At 37.7% G+C, this 19,937-nt stretch overlaps 1 protein-coding gene and 1 long non-coding RNA gene across 7 annotated transcripts in view; one reads left to right on the forward strand and one right to left on the reverse strand.

The window, feature by feature from the left end:
* Positions 1-19,937, forward strand: part of RWDD3 (RWD domain containing 3) — a 104,399-nt gene that overhangs the window by 77,979 nt on the left and 6,483 nt on the right. The gene's annotated exons all lie outside the window — the stretch shown is intronic.
* LOC122228086 overlaps positions 1-19,937 on the reverse strand; it is a 38,452-nt gene that overhangs the window by 16,022 nt on the left and 2,493 nt on the right. For 2 of the 5 annotated variants that reach the window (XR_006206395.1, XR_006206398.1), the window contains exons 2-3: positions 15,162-15,231; positions 14,721-14,946 (exon numbers count right to left, since the gene is read on the reverse strand). This is a non-coding gene — a long non-coding RNA (uncharacterized LOC122228086). Of the gene's footprint in view, positions 1-12,893; positions 13,132-14,720; positions 14,947-15,161; positions 15,232-19,937 lie in introns of those variants that run through there. The other 3 variants (XR_006206394.1, XR_006206396.1, XR_006206397.1) reach the window with 2 other exon arrangements.

Here is a 19,937-nt window from a genome sequence, read left to right on the forward strand (position 1 = left end):
CTGTCCCAGTATTATTTCCAGAGTATTTATTTACCTTTAACTCACTGTATAATTGGTATATCTATGCTTATTCCTTGTCTCCTCCTTCTTGAATGTAGGCCCCATGAAGGCAGAGATCTTTGTTTTGTTTACCTATTTGTCATGAGCACCTAAGTACCTGGCTTATATTGGCACTGGATAAATATCTGGTGAATTTAACTGAAAAGGGATTGGAAGTTGTTGTTTATGGGAAGAATTGCAATGATAATGGTCAGGGATGAAAGTTATATTTATACAGAGATCTGAAGAAGTAAGGGAATGAGCTGTGTGGATCTAGGTGAAGAAACATCCAGGCGAGATGGAGAAATGCATACAAATCTCACAGAGCAGGAATGTGCCTGGCAGTTGTGCAAAGAGCAAGGAGGCAGTAAGGGTAGAACAGAGTGGTCAAGATGTGGGGGTAGGAGATGAAGTAAGTGATGGGATGGCAGTCCAGATGATGTAGACACATAGTCGTGACAAATATTTGGCTCTTATTGTGAGTGAAATGAGAAGCCAACTGGACAATTTTGTGGAGAGTGGTAACGTATTTGATTCGGCTTTAACAGCTCACCCTAATGACTGTGTTGGTAAGTGGCAATAGGGAGCAAGGGCAGAAGCAGGAAGACTAGACATGAAATGGAGATGAATCAAGAAAGAGATGATGTTGGTTTATACAAGATTAGCAGCTGGAGGTAGTGAGAAATGACCAGATTCTGGATAAATTTTGAATTGAAACTGACAGGAAATGTTGATGATCTGAATGTGAGGTGTGAGAAAAAGAAGAGTCAGGAATAATTTCTGATATTTTTAAAGTAAATCTTATTTTGCAGTATAATCATGCATACAGAAAAATGCCCAAATCATAAGTGTAGAGCATGGTGAATTTTTCTCAAAGGGACAACATTCATGTAATTACCTCCTCCAGCAAGACATAGAATATTACCAGGCTCTACTCTACTATTTCTCAGTCATCTTCCCTCCTCAAAGTAACCATTGTCACTGATTTTTCCCACTAAGTGAAGCTTATCCTGTGTTCCCAAGCTTTGATGTCATGTTTTCATAATCTCTTAGTTCAAAGTATTTTCTGACTTCTATTTTGACTTCTTCTTTGACTGATTTCCAAATATTTGAGTGATATTCTAGTTTCCATTTGGTTACTGATTTCTTGCTTAATTCCACTGAGTCTGAGAATACATTAATGGTTTCAATATTTTGAAATATGGGGGGACTTGGGGACTCATTCTATGTCCCAGAATATGGTCAGTTTTGGTAAATGTCTCATGTTCCCTTATTAGATAATTTTACATATATCAATTAAGTCAATTAATACATCATTTAGTCTGATTGTTCAGTGAGTAATTTTTGAAAGTTTGTTGAAGTCTCCTACTATAATTGTGGACTTATCTCTTTCTATATTTAGTTCTGTTAATTTGAAAGACTATGAATTTAAAATGGTCACATCTTTCTAGTAGGTTAAGTTTTTTTTACTATTTAAAGAGTTTTCTTATTGTCAGATAAATCATACACACAAAAGAGAAATAATGTCTCAAATATATAGTTTAAAGAATAATAGAAAAATAAGAGTCTATGAATCCACAACACGACTTAAAGATACCCTTGTTCTCCTCATTTATGTTCTTGCCTAATTCTCTCTTACGCCACTATCCTGAATTTTTTAATTGCCTGTGCTTTTAAAGAGTCTTATCAATGGCCAGCTGACACATGAAAAAATGCTCAACATAACTCATCATCAGGGAAATACAAATCAAAACCACAATGAGATACCACCTCGCACCTGGCAGAATGGCTAACATTAACAACTCAGGCAACAACAGATGTTGGCAAGGATGCAGAGAGAGAAGCTCTCTTTTGCACTGCTGGTGGGAATGCAAACTGGTGCAGCCACTCTGGAAAACACTATGGAGTTTCCTCAAAAATTTAAAAATAGAACTACCCTATGATCCAGCAATTGCACTACTATTTATCCAAGGGATGTGGGTATGCTGTTTCGAAGGGGCACATGCACCCCTATGTTTATAGTAGCACTATCAACAATAGCCAAAGTATGGAAAGAGCCCAAATGTCCATCGACAGATGAATGGATAAAGAAGGTGTGGTATATATATACAATGGGGTATTAGTCAGCAATCAAAAAGAATGAAATCTTGCCATTTGCAACTATGTGGATGGAACTAGCGGCTATTATGCTAAGCGAAATTAGTCAGAGAAGGACAAATATCATATGACTTCACTCATATGAGGACTTTAAGAGACAGAACAGATGAACACAAGGGAAGGGAAACAAAAATAATATAAAAACAGGGAGGGGGACAAAACATAAGAGACTCTTAAATATGGAAAACAAACAGAGGGTTACTGGAGGAGTTCTGGGAGGGGGATGGGCTAAATGGATAAGGGGCATTAAGGAATCTACTCCTGAAATCATTGTTGCAGTATATGCTAACTAATTTGGATGTAAATTAAAAAATTAAATTAAAGAGTCTTGTCATAAGTATTAGTATCCCTAAATTATTGTTTAGTTTTATCATTTTTTCATCTTCATATCTGGCAGATTAGCTTTTAAATATTCTTATGAAATGCCCCTTTTTATGTTTAATGATAGTATTTACATATCTCTCCATTCTTTCTCTGTAATTTCGGAGTACTTATTTAGCAATGTAGAGTTGAATTTTTATTTTTTAATTTATTTTAACAAACTTTATCATTCAGTTGAAGTATTTAGTCCATTTACATTTAATTTTTTTTTTTTCAACGTCTTTTATTTATTTTTGGGACAGAGAGAGACAGAGCATGAACGGGGGAGGGGCAGAGAGAGAGGGAGACACAGAATCGGAAACAGGCTCCAGGCTCTGAGCCATCAGCCCAGAGCCCGACGCGGGGCTCGAACTCACGGACCGCGAGATCGTGACCTGAGCTGAAGTCGGACGCTTAACCGACTGCGCCACCCAGGCGCCCCTAGTCCATTTACATTTAATGTAATTAATGTAAGGATATATTTTGGAGTATATTTACTGCGTATAACAACATGCATCCTTTACTTAATAGAGTCTAATATGAATTACCACTTCCCAGACAATGCTAAGACTTAATAGCACATTAATTCCATTTATCCCCTTTGGCTATTAGAATTACTGCTGTCATGCATTTTAATCATGTATGTATTTTAAACTCCAGGGTATATTAATATTGCTTTGTAGCTAATAGTCACTTATATTTATACTCATAGTTACCTTTCTGTTGCTCTTCATTTCTTCCTGCACTTCTGTCTTTCCATTTGGGGTCATTTTCCTCCTGTCTAAAAACGCCTTCAGTATTTCTTTTAATGTGGGTCTGCTGACAACAAGTGCTCTTATTTTTATTTATTTTTTTTGATGGCTTTGTGTTTGAAGGATGTTTTTACTGTATATAGACTACTAAGTTGTCAAAATTTCTCTCAGCACTTCAAGATGTTATTCTGTTTTCTTCCGGCTTCCATGGTTTCTGTTCAGAACTTAGTTGTCATTGTTGTAGCTCCTTTGAAGGTAATAATGCTTTTTCATCTGGCTGTTCTTATGGTTTACTCTTTGTCTTTGCCTTTTGGCAGTTTTACTATGATGTGACTAATACTCTATTTATCATACTTGGAGTCTGATATCTTTCATGTATTTTAGAAAATTCTCAGACATTATGTCTTCAAACACTGATTTGGCCCCATTTCCTCTCTAATGTACTTCTGGAGCTCCAGTTGCACTTCTATTGCACTTTCGTCATCTCCCAAGTATCTCTTGCACTTTTTTCTATATTTCCATTTTTTTTTTCTTTCTTATTTGGTCTGAATATTTCCTATTGAGCTATCTTACAGTACTAATACTCATTTTACCTGTGTTTAATCTGCTCGTAAACCCTTCTGTTGACTTCTTAATTTTAATTATTGTACCTTTCACTTCTAGAATTTCCACTTATTTTTTTAACAGATTCCATTTCTCTAGTGAAGATATGTTGTCATCTACTTTTGAATGTATTTATCTGTATTTGATAACTTTAACATCTGAATTATCTGTGGCCCTGTTTCTCTTTTCTTTCTTTTTCTTTTTTTCTGACTTTTTGGTATATCGGCTAATTTTTTATTGAATGCCAGACACTTAAAAAATTGTAAAGGCTCTGGATGATGCTATTTTCCTCTAGAGGTGGTTAACTGTATACAATGGTAGGCAGCTGGAATAGGAGCAGAGCAACTCAATCCAATCAGGGTATGACTGAATAGAATCTGGGTTTCAGAATTTGAAAGGCTCTAGAGTCATCTGCCTGGGTTCAACTTGTAGGCTCGGTCGTCTTGGGCACGTTATTTAATACTTCTATTCATCACTTTTTTCATTGATAGTACAGGGAAGATAGTAGTACTTTCCTCACAGGGTGGTTAAGAAAATTAAATGAGTCCATATGTGAAAAGTACTTAGATTGGTACCTGATACATAGTAAGTGGTCAATAAGTGTTTGCTAGTGTACCTATTAATTCTTGCCCTGATCAGACAGACATCTAAGGCCAAAATCTCTCTCCATTCCTGCATTTAACAATTATATTAATTGGAGTGGCTACTGATGGAGCTCAATATGTGGAGAAAGATTAGACCTTGTTAGAGGATAGGATCAGGAAATAGGGTGGAAATGTAAACCTCTTAAAAGCTTTTGCTATATTGACAAGTCAAAGATGTAATGTAAGCATCTCAGTGCTGATCCTTTGTTATTCCAGGTAATTTCCTACATGTAATTCAGTTAGTTCTCATAATACTAAGTGGAGTTTCAAGGTGCAAGTCTTCCACTGTGGAGGTGATTTTAAAGACTGGTCAAGTCCTTCTCGGTATCCATGAAGTGGGACTGAGGGGTGGTTAGAGAAACAAGGCTTAGCAAAAAGGAGTAAATCGTTTCTAACATTCTCTCCATTCTATCACTTGGGCTTTGTTTTACTTCCTTTTGGAGTGCTGCATTCTTGATGTAGGCTCCAGGAAAGATGTTCTATCAAACCTTGAATTAGATATCATTTCATTAGAGAAGTTCCCCACTAATGTTTCTTCTTCACTTTTACAAGAATCATCCGAGTTGGATCATTCCAGTTTGATCGGATTCAAGGTACATGATTATGCCACAGACACTGTACATGAAGCAATCTGTGTTTTGACTGGTGATAAATTGATAATCACCTAGCCGGATAAGCCAGTCCACAGAGAGGCAGTTAATATTGTGAAACTTCAATAAAGTCGGCTGTCAATGCAATAGATATTACAGGTGAACTCCTTGATCTCTCATTGTAATCCTTTGAATCTCTGTTATCCATCACTCTATAATACATTTGTTTAGGAGGAAAATAAGCTTCTAAAATCTCACCATCAAAGTAAGTCTCCACAATAACATTTCTAAATCTGACATACAAGTCTCAACAACACTGTCAGAACACTATTTAGCTATCAAATTTAGTGTGGTGATGTAAATTTGCAAGAGGATAGCAAGAGATTGAAAAGTGCTCCCCTTTGTTTTCTTGGACAATAGAAAAGTATTAGAAGCATATCCTTTTCCACTCCCCTTACCAATCAGCCATTTGAGTAACAGGTTTTGGTACTAAGCTTCTGAAATTTCCCTACTGCTACGTGTTAAGTGGTACAGAGTAAGAATTAGATTACAAAAGGTACAGCTTTATTTTTATGAATGGAAGCAAAACTCTGAAGAAGCAAATAATATTGACAGATTTTTTTTATTTAGGAAAAAGGATTAAGTTTTTTGTTTTAGTTATCTTGTACTTGGTTTCATTGTCAAAATGAGTTATCACCTCAGTAATTCTTCCTGGAGAACTTTAATCTCACAAAGGCCAAAACTCAAGAGTAAAACCAATCATGGCTCCACTTAGCATTTGTAGGGTGTTCTCTTTTAGGAAGAAGACATTTATTCTTCCCGTGGTATATTTTGAATTTATATGAAAATTGTAATGAATGATCTTACTGTATGTAGTTTAGTCTCCAGAGGAAAGAATTTTCTCCTATTTAATCTCAGGAAATAGGATCAGCTCTGCCAAAGTATTATAAAGCCCAAGGAAATACTTCCTGTATTTAAATGAAGCATATTTAAAATTGCTTACAGGGGTCTACTAATTAGAATTCCAGTGGAGAAAGCTTGGGAAGGCTTCAGAATGGTGTAACTGAATCCACTTCTCTTCTACTCCTGGTGGAAATTTTGAAGGGATTTCATGTAGTTTCCCTAGGAGATCAATTACAGACCTATTTTCCCCAATAATTTTTGAATTCATTATTCTCAAATATCAAATGCACAAAGGAAAATATAGTCTTTAAGCTATGGTATGAGACGTAGTCATTGAATCAAATGCTTCTTATAGTTTAGAAAAAAAAATGATTTTCCTCATCTTTATTCAGATTAGGCTGGGGAGTAGTATGGAATCAAAATCTTCTGAGGAAATGGACTTCATAACAGTAGGCTCCTTGAGGACAGGGATATGTATGGTGTATCCTAACTTTTCTTGGAATACCATGCACAATATTTTGTGCAAAATTTATATTCAATAAATGTGTGATTAAATCTACTGATTTATATTGCTTGGAAAAATACTTATCACTTAGGTATTCTAGAGCAGCTGGATCATTTTGAAAGAGATGGATTGTTGCAAGATGTGTTGCAAGTAAATCTTTAGAGTGTTTTACTTGTAGTTGACCTCTCATGCCAGTTGGACTTGCCTGGTGTCAGTAGAATGTCGCTAACTAATAGGATGTTTGCTCTGGCTTTTGACCCCATCATAACCAAATTTAATAAAAGGGCTGGAAAGCAAGCAAGGCAGAAATAGGATTAAAAAAATCTTTTTTTACATATAATACATTATTATTTCCAAAAAGAAAATTATATCTAACATTGTAATTAAAGCAAATTTTCACAGACTTGTTGGAGGCTTTGTATAATACTTTTAATCGTAGTAATAAGCAGTAAGTTGAAATGCTCAGAGAAGAAATAGTATTAATAGCTAAATTTGTTGAATACTTAGATGAACCATGTTCTTAACCTTTAGGAGTAGTGCCTTCCAGAGATGGGTCACATTTTCCTTTTTTTAAATTTAATAAGGTGGCCAACTGTATTTTAGGCCCCGCTTAATTTCTTTTAGTCCTAGGTATGTAAGGCTATGGTAATTTTCATAGTTATGTTAAAGGTTTTGAATCTTTTAATAGCATTTCATCAGATGCTTGTAAGGACCTGACAAAAAATTCTGTGCCCCATTTACCTTGTGTCTCTAAACCACATTCAGTTCTTCATTCTGGGACATCTTTAGTCATTGGACTCTGAGGAATTTGGAGAGCTCACCGAGGCACTTCATTTTGTTAAATGCTCCCAGTGAGCCTCCATGTGGTATGTGGAATTTCATTAATTAGGAACTCAATGTCATTGCATTCAGACAAGGCCAGTCTAGAGGGCAGGATTTCAGAGGAAGGATTTCACAGAAAGGAGGATACTAGAATACCCAAAGGAAGAACATAGAGGTAATATGCCAATATTGTTATTTACCACACAGAAGATGAGCTTCAAAGAATTTTCAGACCATTTTAAACCTATTAGTATAAAAAAGCTCATGGATAAATAAATTTATTGGATTTGGCGAAGACATGCGGCTCCTACATCGTGACACACAGTGACAAAGCTGTGGGCAGATAAACAAGAGAGCAGAAGTAGTCACTTCTCTCTCACTACTGTCTGAGGCTGGTGCATAGTAAGCGTCCAATTAACTTTTGGTGAGTGGATGAAAGAACTTGCTCTAAAGAAAGATTTTTTTAGGACATTAGAACAAAATACCAAAAACATGATCATCTCCAAAGAACATTAACTCTGGATTTACTTGTGCAAAGGAGAGGGACAGTGCCAGGGCAATGGGAACAAGTGATAAAAAATGCTTGCTCCCTCAAGAGTCAGTGTGCCCATTCACCAGCACACTTTCCAGTGTAAAGGAGGCTGGTATAAATGGGGACCTGTGGAGCCAATTAAGCTTTTGTTTGAATTTTTAAACTGTTTTTGCTTATTTGCCTCCTACCTTCAACCTTACTGCTATGTAAAAACAGTGGGGTGAGATAATCTTAGATGAGTCACTTGACTTTGGGTTTTTCATCTTTAAGGAAATGGGGTTGAACAGGTGAGACTTGAATTTTTTTTGATCTATTATCTTGGGTTTTTTTCTTTCTTTCCCTTTCTATCTTACTTGCAACTTACCTCTACTCACTTTGTTTTATTTTTTATTTATTAAAAAAATATTTTTTAATGTTTATTCATTTTTGAGAGACAGAAAGACGGAGCATTGGTGGGGGAGGGGCAGAGAGAGAGTAAGATACAGAATCCGAAGCAAGCTCCAGGCTCTGAGCTGTCAGCACAGAGCCGAAGTGGGGCTTGAACCCATGAACCGTGAGATCATGACCTGAGCTGAAGTTGGACGCCTAACCGACTGAGCCACCCACGCGCCCCTATTTTTTATTTATATTTTAGAGGCTCACCCCCATATTGAAAATCTCCAGGAGAATATACTTATGCTCGTTTTTGCCGTTTACTATTTGAGTAGAGCCCAGGCACTGTGAGGTCACACCATTAACTTGTAAATTTCTGTCTGATGGAAAAAAATAATCTCAAAGATTTAATTAATTACCCTGAGGACATTAACCAGTTTTGTACCTAATGTGACAGTTTTACTCTATCATTCCTTTATCAGATTGCCTGTAAACCCCAATTCCTCAACTGCTCTTTGTTTTTATCTTTTATTCAAATATAATTAACATATAGTGTTATATTAGTTTCGGGTGTGCAATATAATGATTCAACAATTGTATACATTTTTCAGTGCTCATTAAGATAAGTGTACTCTTAATGCCCTTTATGAACTAACTGGGTTGTCTATATGTTGGTATACACAGAGTTTCTGGTTTTAAAAATTACCTGCAAATAGAGCACAGAAAGAAAATGAAGGATTGATTGGGGTGTGGTAGTGATGTACATAGGGACAGTTGAAGAAAGACCAATTCCCTGGTCCCTTCTTTTAAGGAATTTAAAAAGATGAAGAATGGGGGCACCTTGGTGGCTCACTTGGTTAAGCATCTAACTTGGACTCAGGTCATGATCTCGTGGTTTGTGGGTTTGGGTCTCGCGTTGGCCTCTGTGCTGACAGCTTGGAGCCTGGAGCCTGCTTCATATTCTGTCTTGTCTTTCTGCCCCTCCCCTGCTCATGCTCTGTGTCTCTCTTTCAAATATAAAATAAAACATTAAAAAAAATTAAAAATATGACGAATGGATTCCCCAACAGGAGAGACAGAGCAATGGATTCCTTTCTGTAGTTCAGATGTTATATAATCTTTCTAGAAAGACCTGTGCGAATCTCAACCCTCAAGCAGTTCTCAAGCAGGATGTCTTCCCCCACCTGCGTCCCATTTCCTACCCTCACTCACACACCTGACAGAGAAGCAGCCTGCTCCTCCCTTCTAGGAATTTGGGACAAGATTCCCAAGATGGAATGGTCTTGAGATATCAATGGGCTACCATCATCCCTCAGCTAACATGTGTCTCTATTTGTTTCTCTAGGTTGAATAGGGATGTGCTTTTCCTTGTTTTAGAAATTACCTTATTGGGACAAGCAGCTGTTGAGTTCTATGATGGGGAAGAAAGGTTATCAAGTTTATTGGTCTGAATTCTCACTTTTTGAAAGCAATTTATCCCGTAATTACTTCAGATATGAGTTCTAAGTTTCATAAAGTTAAGCTTATTGAATGTTGGGGCATTATTTCCGGTGAGCCCTGGACTGTGTATGGAAAGATGAATGTGACATCTGAGAAGCAATTCCTTAAAAAAATTATGAATAGCACTTTATTGTATGTTAGGAGTTTCATGGATTTTTTAAAAAATGTATTTTCAAAAATTAAATTAAAAAAATATAAGTTAGCTATATCCCCCAGTGAATTAGGAAACTCATGCCTTTGATAATAATACTGTTTACTTGGGACTAAAATAGTCCCCAGTATCCCTAATCCTGGATCTTACTGTATCCAGTCATGGTGGAATATTAATGGGGCATCATTAGAACTCTACCAAAGAATCAACAACCACAGCCAGGGGTCCAAACAGAAACGCTCAGGTAGTCTCGGTAAAAGAGGTCTTGGCATGCAGAAGATGTTCAATAAACGTTTATTGAAAAAATAAACCCAAGGAAACTGCTCACTGCATGGTGGAGATGAGGAGGTTTCTGCCCATTTTCTAAGACATAGCAAAAGTAAACAATTACTTCATGCAGGAAACCACAGCATAGCAGGATTGACATGGGTAAACTAGGTGCCTGAGGTGTAGCTCAGCCTCTGCTATCAACTTGTGTCTGCAGACAAGTTATTCTAACCTCTGTGGGCCTCAGTTTCCTCTCTGTAAAAGGAAGTGGTTTCCAAACTGTGGTTTTCCTTTTTCAAACCAAATCTTCTGAAGAATTCTAATATATACAATAGGAAGAGTAGACTCTCTTGGGTTGAATCAGGGAAGGCAGACTGTATCCCGGCCGGCTCTACCTCCCCCGTCACCCCCACGGTACACAGTTTGAAAGCAATTGGACTTCATCTGTGAGGTCCTCTCTGGCCATGGCATTTGTGGGCAGTGTTAATACCAGTGTTACAAGCAGCTGTCTGGAGGTCAGTAGAGGGTACTTGAGGACATATTTTGAGAAGTATTACTTTAGAGTGTCATCTTCTCCCCTCAAACCTATTCTGGCCCCTGTACTCTCTAAGTCACTTGACAACATCACAATCTACTTTGTCTCTTACACCCAGACCCTGGGAGTTATCCAAGACAGCCCCCTCGGTGCCCATAACCACTAAGTCACTAACTGCTCTCGGTTTTCACCTGTGACGATTTCTGAAACCTACCATTTCTTCTCCAACCCTGTTACCACCCCCAGGATTCAGGTCTCTATCCTCTTTCTCTTGGACAATCACAAAAAGCCCTGACCAGTCTTCCAACCTCCAGTCTCAGTCCGCTCTCAGAAGAGCAACTCCTTAAAAAGTCTTTTCATTGCTTTCCATGGCCTAAAGGACAATCCCAATTCCCTTGGAAGGCAGGCAGGCCCTTCATGACTGGCCTTACCCATTTCCCTACATTCTATTCCTATTTACCATCTTGTACTTGGTGTTCTAGCAGTATCAAACTGCCCGAAGTTCTTTAGATCTACTGTGTAGTTTTACACCCTTACCCTTGGGTCCTAGTGATTCTCCTCCTATCTTGCCCTCTACCTCTCTTTTCTGTAGCTCATTTATAATCTTTCTTTAAGAATTTGTGTAAGTGTCATCCCTATAGAAAGCAAGATAGAGGTCTCACTTTGTCTGTTAAGACTCTGCATGCTGCTACCACATTATATTAAAATTATCTAGATAGATATAGTTCCTCCACTAGATTGTAATTCATTGGAGACTGGTATTATTTCTTTTTATACCTCTTATTCCCTAGTGTCAAATACAGTGCCCATGAGGTTCTCAGGAGGCAGCCTGTCATGGGATTATCTCTGGTCTCAACATATCAGCTCGCTGATTTGGTTTCACATGAGATTAATCAAGAGATGTAAGCGGTCTCAGGGGCAAGGGAAGGGCTAATGTAAAGTATAATGCTTTCAAAATTTAAAAACCACTTTTTAATAGGAATATTATTCTAGTACTTTAAAAAAATTTTTTTAATGTTTATTTATTTTTGAGACAGAGAGAGACAGAGCATGAACGGGGGAGGGTCAGAGAGAGGGAGACATAGAATCTGAAACAGGCTCCAGGCTCTGAGCTGTCAGCACAGAGCCCGACGCGGGGCTTGAACTCACGGACCGCGAGATCATGACCTGAGCCGAAGTCGGCCGCTTAACTGACTGAGCCACCCAGGCGCCCCTATTCTAGTATTTATCATAAAGCTATTGAAAGCTTTAGAAGTTCTCTTTGCGTTTCCTTTTAATAAACTGCATCATGTAAGAAGTGAAAAGTCAAAACACACAAGTGAAAGATGGTGAGTAAATTTACTCAAGTAAACCTTTGGGTATTTTGAGCAAATCACCCATTGTTCCTTTGTCCTCACACGAGCCTCATGGAGGTGAATGCCTACCATGTCCCCCAACCCTGTTACACCTGAGAATCAGGAAAGTGAACTTCATCAGTATATAATTCTCTTCTTTCCTTGTCTAGGACCAAGGCTACCTCTAGCCTATATGGCTCACACCTTTGTGTGAATGAGGAAAAGGCAACCTCTCTGCAGCTCCAAAGGCCCAGAGCTCAGCAACAGAACCATGACTTTATGTTAAGACACAGGTGTCTGTCCTCTAGGCAGATGGCTCCCTAGGAAGGGAAGCTGGATTTGCGCGCCTCTACCAGGCACCTTTATGAAGTGCACAGACTTACCCTGCCTAAGGCAAAGAGCCATCTTCGTCCCCAAAGATGTTCCCATCTCCTCCTTGTCCCCAAATGATAATCCGTGTTGCCAACTAAGCAGGAAAATGAATAGTCATGATCTTTCTGAAGAGCATTTTGGTGGGCTTTCTTCTAAGTCTAGCTTGCCATTTTGAGGGGGCCAGATAGTGGCATTCTGTGGTACTTTGGGAGCTGTGACCCAGAGAAATCCCTTCTTTGCATAGAATTGTCGTTTTGTATAGCTCATTTTGCTAAGTGACAAAGCTGATTCTGTCACAACATAAGCCAAACAAAATGGTGATCGCTGGCTCAAGTGTGAGAGATCTCCTCGTTTCGGCGCACTCTGTGGTAAGCATTATTCACGAGCAGTTAATTATTGGTCTTCATGCATAAAATGAATGTGACATTTGAGACAGATGTTTATTGATTGTTACATATATATTTTTTTCAAAACTCCAGCTACTGAAATTGGCTACAATTACCATCACAAAGCACAGCTTTTGTACATTCAGGGTTTTATCCTGATCTCTGACCTGTAGGAACAGCACGCAGGTGTGGTGATAGGCACATGGACATACTTTTCTGTCTATTGACAGCAGGGATGGAGTTTCTTGAACAACTGTGCTCAGGCTGAAACAACTGCTGAGTTCCACCAGGGGCTGCTGTTGAACTTCTAAAAAAAAATCATATTTTGGAGAAGAAGGGGGGGTGGTGGTGGATGGGGAGGGAGGGATGGGAAGGGGGGGAAGAGGAATAGAAGGAAAATCTTGGAAGAAAACCTGACATTTCTGTCTAAGGTGGAGCATGCTTTGCTGATGCCACACGTGGAGTGTTTCAGAAGTGTCAGTAATAAATACTTCTATCAGAAATCTTCCCATTCTATATCTCTGCATATTATACCCCAAGGAGAGTCATACAAAGACATAGCTGTCAGGGTCTAATTTTGGATCTGAAAACTATGGCGGTTGTCAGGCATCATTTCCCATGTGTGATATTTATCTCCTCTCACAAACAAACTGAGTGCAGAGTTTTTAATTAATTTCCAAGTGTCTCCCATGATAATTTCCCCCCTTAATATATTAATACGATGATTTAAACCTTCATTCAGAGGCAGACTTTTGGTTGGAAATCACTAAAGGCTTAGACAGTGTTTAGTATTATCAATAAGTTACACGTTCGTGGGTTTGCAGGGAATCAATAAAGTTGCCCTCTCCTCATTTTATTTTTAGAGGCATCAGTGGGATTGTATCTCTTTTAAGTATATTAAGGAAATCACGAGTGAGCTGATTTTGTTATTTTTCTTCTTGTGATTGGAGGCAGTTCTTAGGCTGCTCCTCTTATTGCTTGTGCTTAGAGTTACTTTAAGAAAAGTTCTTGATTTGATGATAAGGGAGTGAATTTTCTTCTGTAAAGTATTCCCTTCAGAGAAACTTTTTTTTTTTTTTAAATAAAGGAGCTAGAAATAGACCATGGAAAGGGGCATATCCCTGAAATGTACAAATCAATGGGGGACAGCAAGTAAATTCACCTCTTCTTTCCCTGCCCAATCTCTCTCCTAACAGAAAATATGGAATAAAAAGCATAGCATCATAAAAATTCTAAGGACAGGAGTAGGTTGGAGTTATAATGTATGTTTCTTAAATAGCATATTTTTAAAAAGAAATAAAAATAAAATTTATGCCTTCCAAAGGAAGGATTTTATTTATTTATTTTTGACAATGCTTATCTCTTTATTTATTATTATTATACTCTTAGCTAAAAGGTTGCTTCAAATTTCACAAAGATTTTTTTCTCAGTTCACCTTTAAGATATTTGATTACTGGGGTGATAGGGCAGTCCTTGAAGAAATATTTATCTTTCTCTGAAAAGGACATTCAAACACCATTGGAAAATCATGGCAATGAAAGGTAAACTCCTAAAGTCTTATATGAGGGTTCTAATTATCGGCAATCAAAATATTAAATTCTTGGAAATACACAAAACTCCTTCTTCTTACAGGACTGCAGCTTCCATTTGTTACTTTTTTCCGTATGAGGATTTATTGCTTTCCTTCTCTCTCCCAACTCCCAGCATCTGCTATACAAACGCTTCCCCTAGGTCCCTTAGGAAAATTTAATAACCAAATATCTATCTAGTGAGAAAGGAATTTTTTAAGGTTCAATTGCTCTGTTAATAATTTGTATTTTTTTCCTGTCTTGCAGTTTCTATGTAAGTGCCACAAAAATCAACCTTTTAAACACAGATTGATTCTGACAGTTTTTATTTTACGTGATTTCCAAGAATTGGTATAGAAATGCTTCTTAATTGAAATAGTTCTCCTTTTTGGCTTTTATTTTATTGTCCTTTACTTCTTGACATCTTGTACATTAAATCAGAGGCTGTTTTAGAGACATGAAATGACAGCTTTTTCAGAGCCCGATTCTGGATCCTGATAGATCTGCACTTCTCAAAGCAGACAGGCTGCTCTCCACAGCCTCCGAGAAGCTTCCTGCGTGATGGGCACGTCACCGGGAAACACAACCATAAACTGCAGGTTAATCACCAAGGACCGACTTGTGTCAATTCCCTACTGCCCTGCTCCCCATCTAAGAAGAATAAAGCCAAGAACTATTTTTTTTCTTTCCTATTTAATTTAACAGAAACTGGGCTCAACTTTAGTTTGAAATTATATTTCCTCTCCACCACGATGGAAAGGCTACTCACGTAATTTAGTGGTGTGTTGTAAAGAAAAATCAAAGCGTCCTCGCGGAATATTTTCCCCTATTGTATCTTCCTGTGATGAAAGAACACATAAAGTGAATGAGATGTGACACAGGCATGAACAGAGAACCCATTTGTTACACTGAAATTCTGAGAAAAATGCTATTTATATTACTGTGGTGTTTTGGAGTTAGAAAAGGGTTATTTGGGGGAAAAATATGTATTTATATCAGAGTCAGTAGGAATAACGATGAGACAGGATGCAAAAATATGATAGCACAGGAAAGAACAGCTCCACAGACCAGACCAGTTCTCCTTCAAGGTAGCAAGCAAACATTTCATAATGGGAACGCTAACAAGATGAGTGTTCTGGATTTGTTTTTCAGTTCCACCTAACTCTTTGTAACTTTACAATGTAAGATTCAGAAATTGGAGCCAATTACCATAATATGTGGTGGTTTGGTGGGAGCGTGTTCTACATCAGACAGTTAAAAGGTTTTATTGCTATTAGGAGCATGTTAATGCCCTTGATAATGTCTCTACTTGCTTTGTAATGTCTCTCGTTGAAGTATAGAATTCTTTTATCTTCTTATTACATTATGCAAAAACTTGAATTGAAAAGATATTTGCAGGAACATTTAAAGTAGTGCATCAATCAGCTTCAAAGAAGAGAAAATGTTCTCGGAATAGCTTATAAAAGGATAACTGTCAGTTTTATTTTGGATGAACAAAGGCGGCAACGTAAAAAGCACTTTATTGTAAAAGCATACTGTGCAATTCAATAAATATGCCATATAAATATAAAAGAGAAGAAAGTTCATAATTGTCTGATGACTTAAATGTAATTTAAGTAATACTTTTAAAATGCATCTACCAGTGAAGTACTCTTTTTCTTTTGGGTTCCCAGTTCTAGGCTCTAAGCCCCCATCAGGTGATAACTTAACTCTCCCTCTCTCTCTCTTTTCTCTCTGATAACGTAAGGACTTGAATGGATTAGTCATGGTCCTGTTTTTAATATATCTCAGAATGATACGGAAAGGAGTGTGTGTGTGTGTGTGTGTGTGTGTGTGTGTGTGTGTGTAAAGCATTAGCAAAAATTTTAACAGCCACTTAATGGTGCAAGCTTTTCAAAATGATTTGTTCTTATCTGCACTGTGTTCAGTGTTTCTCATCCTGTGCCATTGCAGCTATAAGACAATTTTTCATTTGAATGTGACTGTATTGTCACTTGAAATAGCATTTCTGAGTGTTTGGTGTTTGTTAGGTAAATTTAGTAGCATTGTAAGGTCTGGACTTTCTCAATCAGGGGTCTTTTTTTACTTTCTATATGAGGATCCTTGCACCCTTCCTTATATCTATATCTGTCTATCTATCTATTTATCTACCTACCTACCTACCTACCTACCTACTTACCTATCTAAAATTGTAGAAAGTTGGCTTTTAACTATAAATGTTAACTATATAACCTTATTTTCAAATGTGTTTCCCAGGTAATAAACTTTAGCCTGACAAATCCTGCAGAGATTGCTCTTTTTGACAAGGTTTAAAACTTTACAGTGTGAACTGTCTATTAAAGAAAATGTTCAGATCCAGCACATGGAAAACATATGTAAATATTTAGAATCAGAAAAGAACCATCTACAGAACTCAATTTTTCTATAATTTGTGTTTCTACATGTATCTATGCACATCTGGGCACAGATAGTTAGCTCCCTGCATGTACAAAGCACGTGATAAATATTTGTTGATTAAGGTTAAAATATGAAAAGAAAAATATCCCACTCAGTAAAAATCTGTCTTCTGTTTTGTAACCTGACAAAGGGATGCTAATCTCTTATGAAAATAGGAATATACATTTTTTCCCAGACTCAGGCCTTGAATGAAGATTCAAAAAAACTTCATTTGAAGTCAGGTAACCAGGCTAATTCACTCCCCCACACTGTTGTAGCTTATAAAATTATATTAATGTTTGTGACATTTCTAAGAAATAATCTCTGTTTATTTTAAAACTGTAAATATGGCACCTTGTAATAAAAAATCAATTCATAACTTTATTTGTAACATCATTTTGCTAGCAACTTCTTTCTCATCACTATTGTACATGATGCCTAATTCATTAAAATAATGTTCTCATTTCAGTCAGTGGGTTCCATCCAGACTCCGTAGGAAACAGTCTTCAGTCTGTTGTTACTCTCTGATATCCCCCATTTTCTCATCCCTTCTTTCTCTCAGCCTGTCTCGGAATGCTCTCATTTTGAAAGTACAAGGAAAATTATCTCATAAAAGAGATTGAATAACAACAGAACTTCTGAGATTTCAAAAACATAGAATTCTTAAGTTATTGAACTATGGGAAAAGCCGTAATTTATAACCAGCAAGTTAGTATGTTGTACACATCTGTGTACTGTTTCAGAAAATAAAGGTTGTTACTATAGCAACTGCCACATAATATGCAACATACGTTATTTGTGAGATGCCAGGCTTCCTGTTAAACACACACACACACACACACACACACACACACACACACACAACTACCTCCTCATGGCTGCTCACTGATGTTTCAAGGATTTCCACCTTTTCCTTCACTATTGTAGGGGATTCTCATCTTTAATATTGTGTTGTTTTAAATCTTTTTCTTCTTTTAAGTTTCCTGTACTTTTGGAGTTTGTTGGCTAAATTACTGTTTGCTTAGGACTGCTAGATTTGGTGACTACTACTGAGACATTTTTCTCAGTCTTACTTTGATTTAAAAAAAATTCTAATTAATGTTTTTGATATAGTGATAAATGCATAGGAAGGACACATATAGCACTGTGAAAACACAGATGATATACACCCAGTAACATGTCATTTGAGTTGGCCCTTCCAGGGTTTTATAATTCTGTATTGTACAACCCATCTGGCATTAAAACCTCTTTTTTGAAAAATAAAAATGTCACAAAGTATGCACCTACTTTATGGATATCATATGCCATTTGCAAATGTGTCTATCATACTTAATTTCATTTGAAACAGTTGTTTAGACAGTATGGATCATTTTATGATGAGAAAATTAACTCCTTGTGAAGGGTAGATTTCCAGTCTTTCTTGGTCATGGTGTGTCAGAGAATAAGAAAATTGACAAAAAATTCTGAAATTTCAATTTGGGGAGCGATCCTTCTAGTTTTCTAGGCAGGATAATGAATCAATAAAAGAAACGAGATAATGATATAAAGTAGAGACTCCCTTTGATGTGGCTGGACAAGGCATCACAATGTCCAACTGTTTTGAAGCAAAAGTCTGAAAAAAATCTGACACTAAGAACAATATTTTTTGACTCTTATTGGGTCCACTTTGTGGCTGAGATTTTTGATATGTAGATGGTGTCTGATATGTGTGAATTTCTTGGGTATGGCGACTTTTTAGTCCAGATTTCATATATAATTACCGTCACTGACATATTTTGTCGTGTTAGAGATTCATGGGGAGCAGTATCTGAGTTTCCCTTTGCACCAGAGGGGGCGCTAGGTACTAGCTCTCCATAGAGACAACTACCTCTGTATCTTCAGAATGGTTGTGCCATCAAAATATACCACCTCAACCCTGAAAACAAAACATGTCTGGTGAAAATGGCAGAATGAATAATACCTTCCCTTTTTTCAAAAAAACCAAAAACGCCTTGATAGTTTAATCAATAAATATTTATTAAACATCTACCATGTGCCAGGCACAGTTTGGGGGATATAAAGATGAATAAAAGCTTCCTGGTTTCCAGGGTACTTACAGGTCTAGTCAGGGAGAGAAGCGTGCCACACTACCCAGCACGGAGAGGCCCATGCTGGGACCCAGTGCTCCATGGGCCTCACCAGTCAACAACGACTCAACAACAGAACAATAATGGCTAACATCCACTGAACACTTACTTTTTGACATATACCTCAGGTGCATTTGTAATTTAACCCACACAATAGTGGTCTGAGGGTTTTACTGACAAGAAACTGAGGCTGAAAGCGTTGGAGTAACTTGTGTGTGGTTATACAGCCGAGTTGGGATTCTCATGCTTGTTATATACCTGAGCGAATACATCTTGACTACTAGTCCCCATCTGCATGGATAGCATCCTCATAACTGGCTTCCCTGCTGCTACTTTGCCCCTGCAGTCCCTCTCTATGCAGTTCCCACAGTGGAGAACGTGAATCAGATCACGTGTCTCCCTTGCTTGGACCCTTTCAGGGGCTTTCCGTCACGTGTGGAATATAAGCTGACTTCTCTGCCATGGTCTGTAGTACCCTGCAGTTTGCTGCCTCCCGGCACCCCTTAAACTTCAGTTCCTACGGCTTTCACCCCGCTTGTTCACTAGGCTTTAGTCCAGAGATTGGCACACATTGTGTAAAGGGCCAGATATTAAATCTTACAGGTTTTGCAGGCCATTCAGCCTCTGTGGCAACTATTCATTTCTATTATTATAGCACTCAACTCTGCTATTATAGCACGAAAGCAGCTAGAGACAACAAATGAGTGTGGGCTGTGTTCTAATAAAACTTTATTTACATAAACAAGTAGCGGGCTGGATTTGGCCCCCATACCATAGTTTGCTGACTCTTGTTTTGGACTTACTATCCTTTTTTTTTTTTTAATTTTTTAATGTTTGTTACTTTTTGAGAGAGAGAGAGAGAACGAGTCAGGGAGAGATGGAGAGAGAGGGAGACCTAGAATCTGAAACAGGTTCCAGGCTCTGAGCTTTCAGCAACCGAGCCCCATGTGGGGCTCGAACTCAGGAGCAGTGAGATCATGACC

This window comes from Panthera leo, chromosome C1, assembly GCF_018350215.1.
Source record: "Panthera leo isolate Ple1 chromosome C1, P.leo_Ple1_pat1.1, whole genome shotgun sequence".
NCBI lineage: Eukaryota > Metazoa > Chordata > Mammalia > Carnivora > Felidae > Panthera > Panthera leo.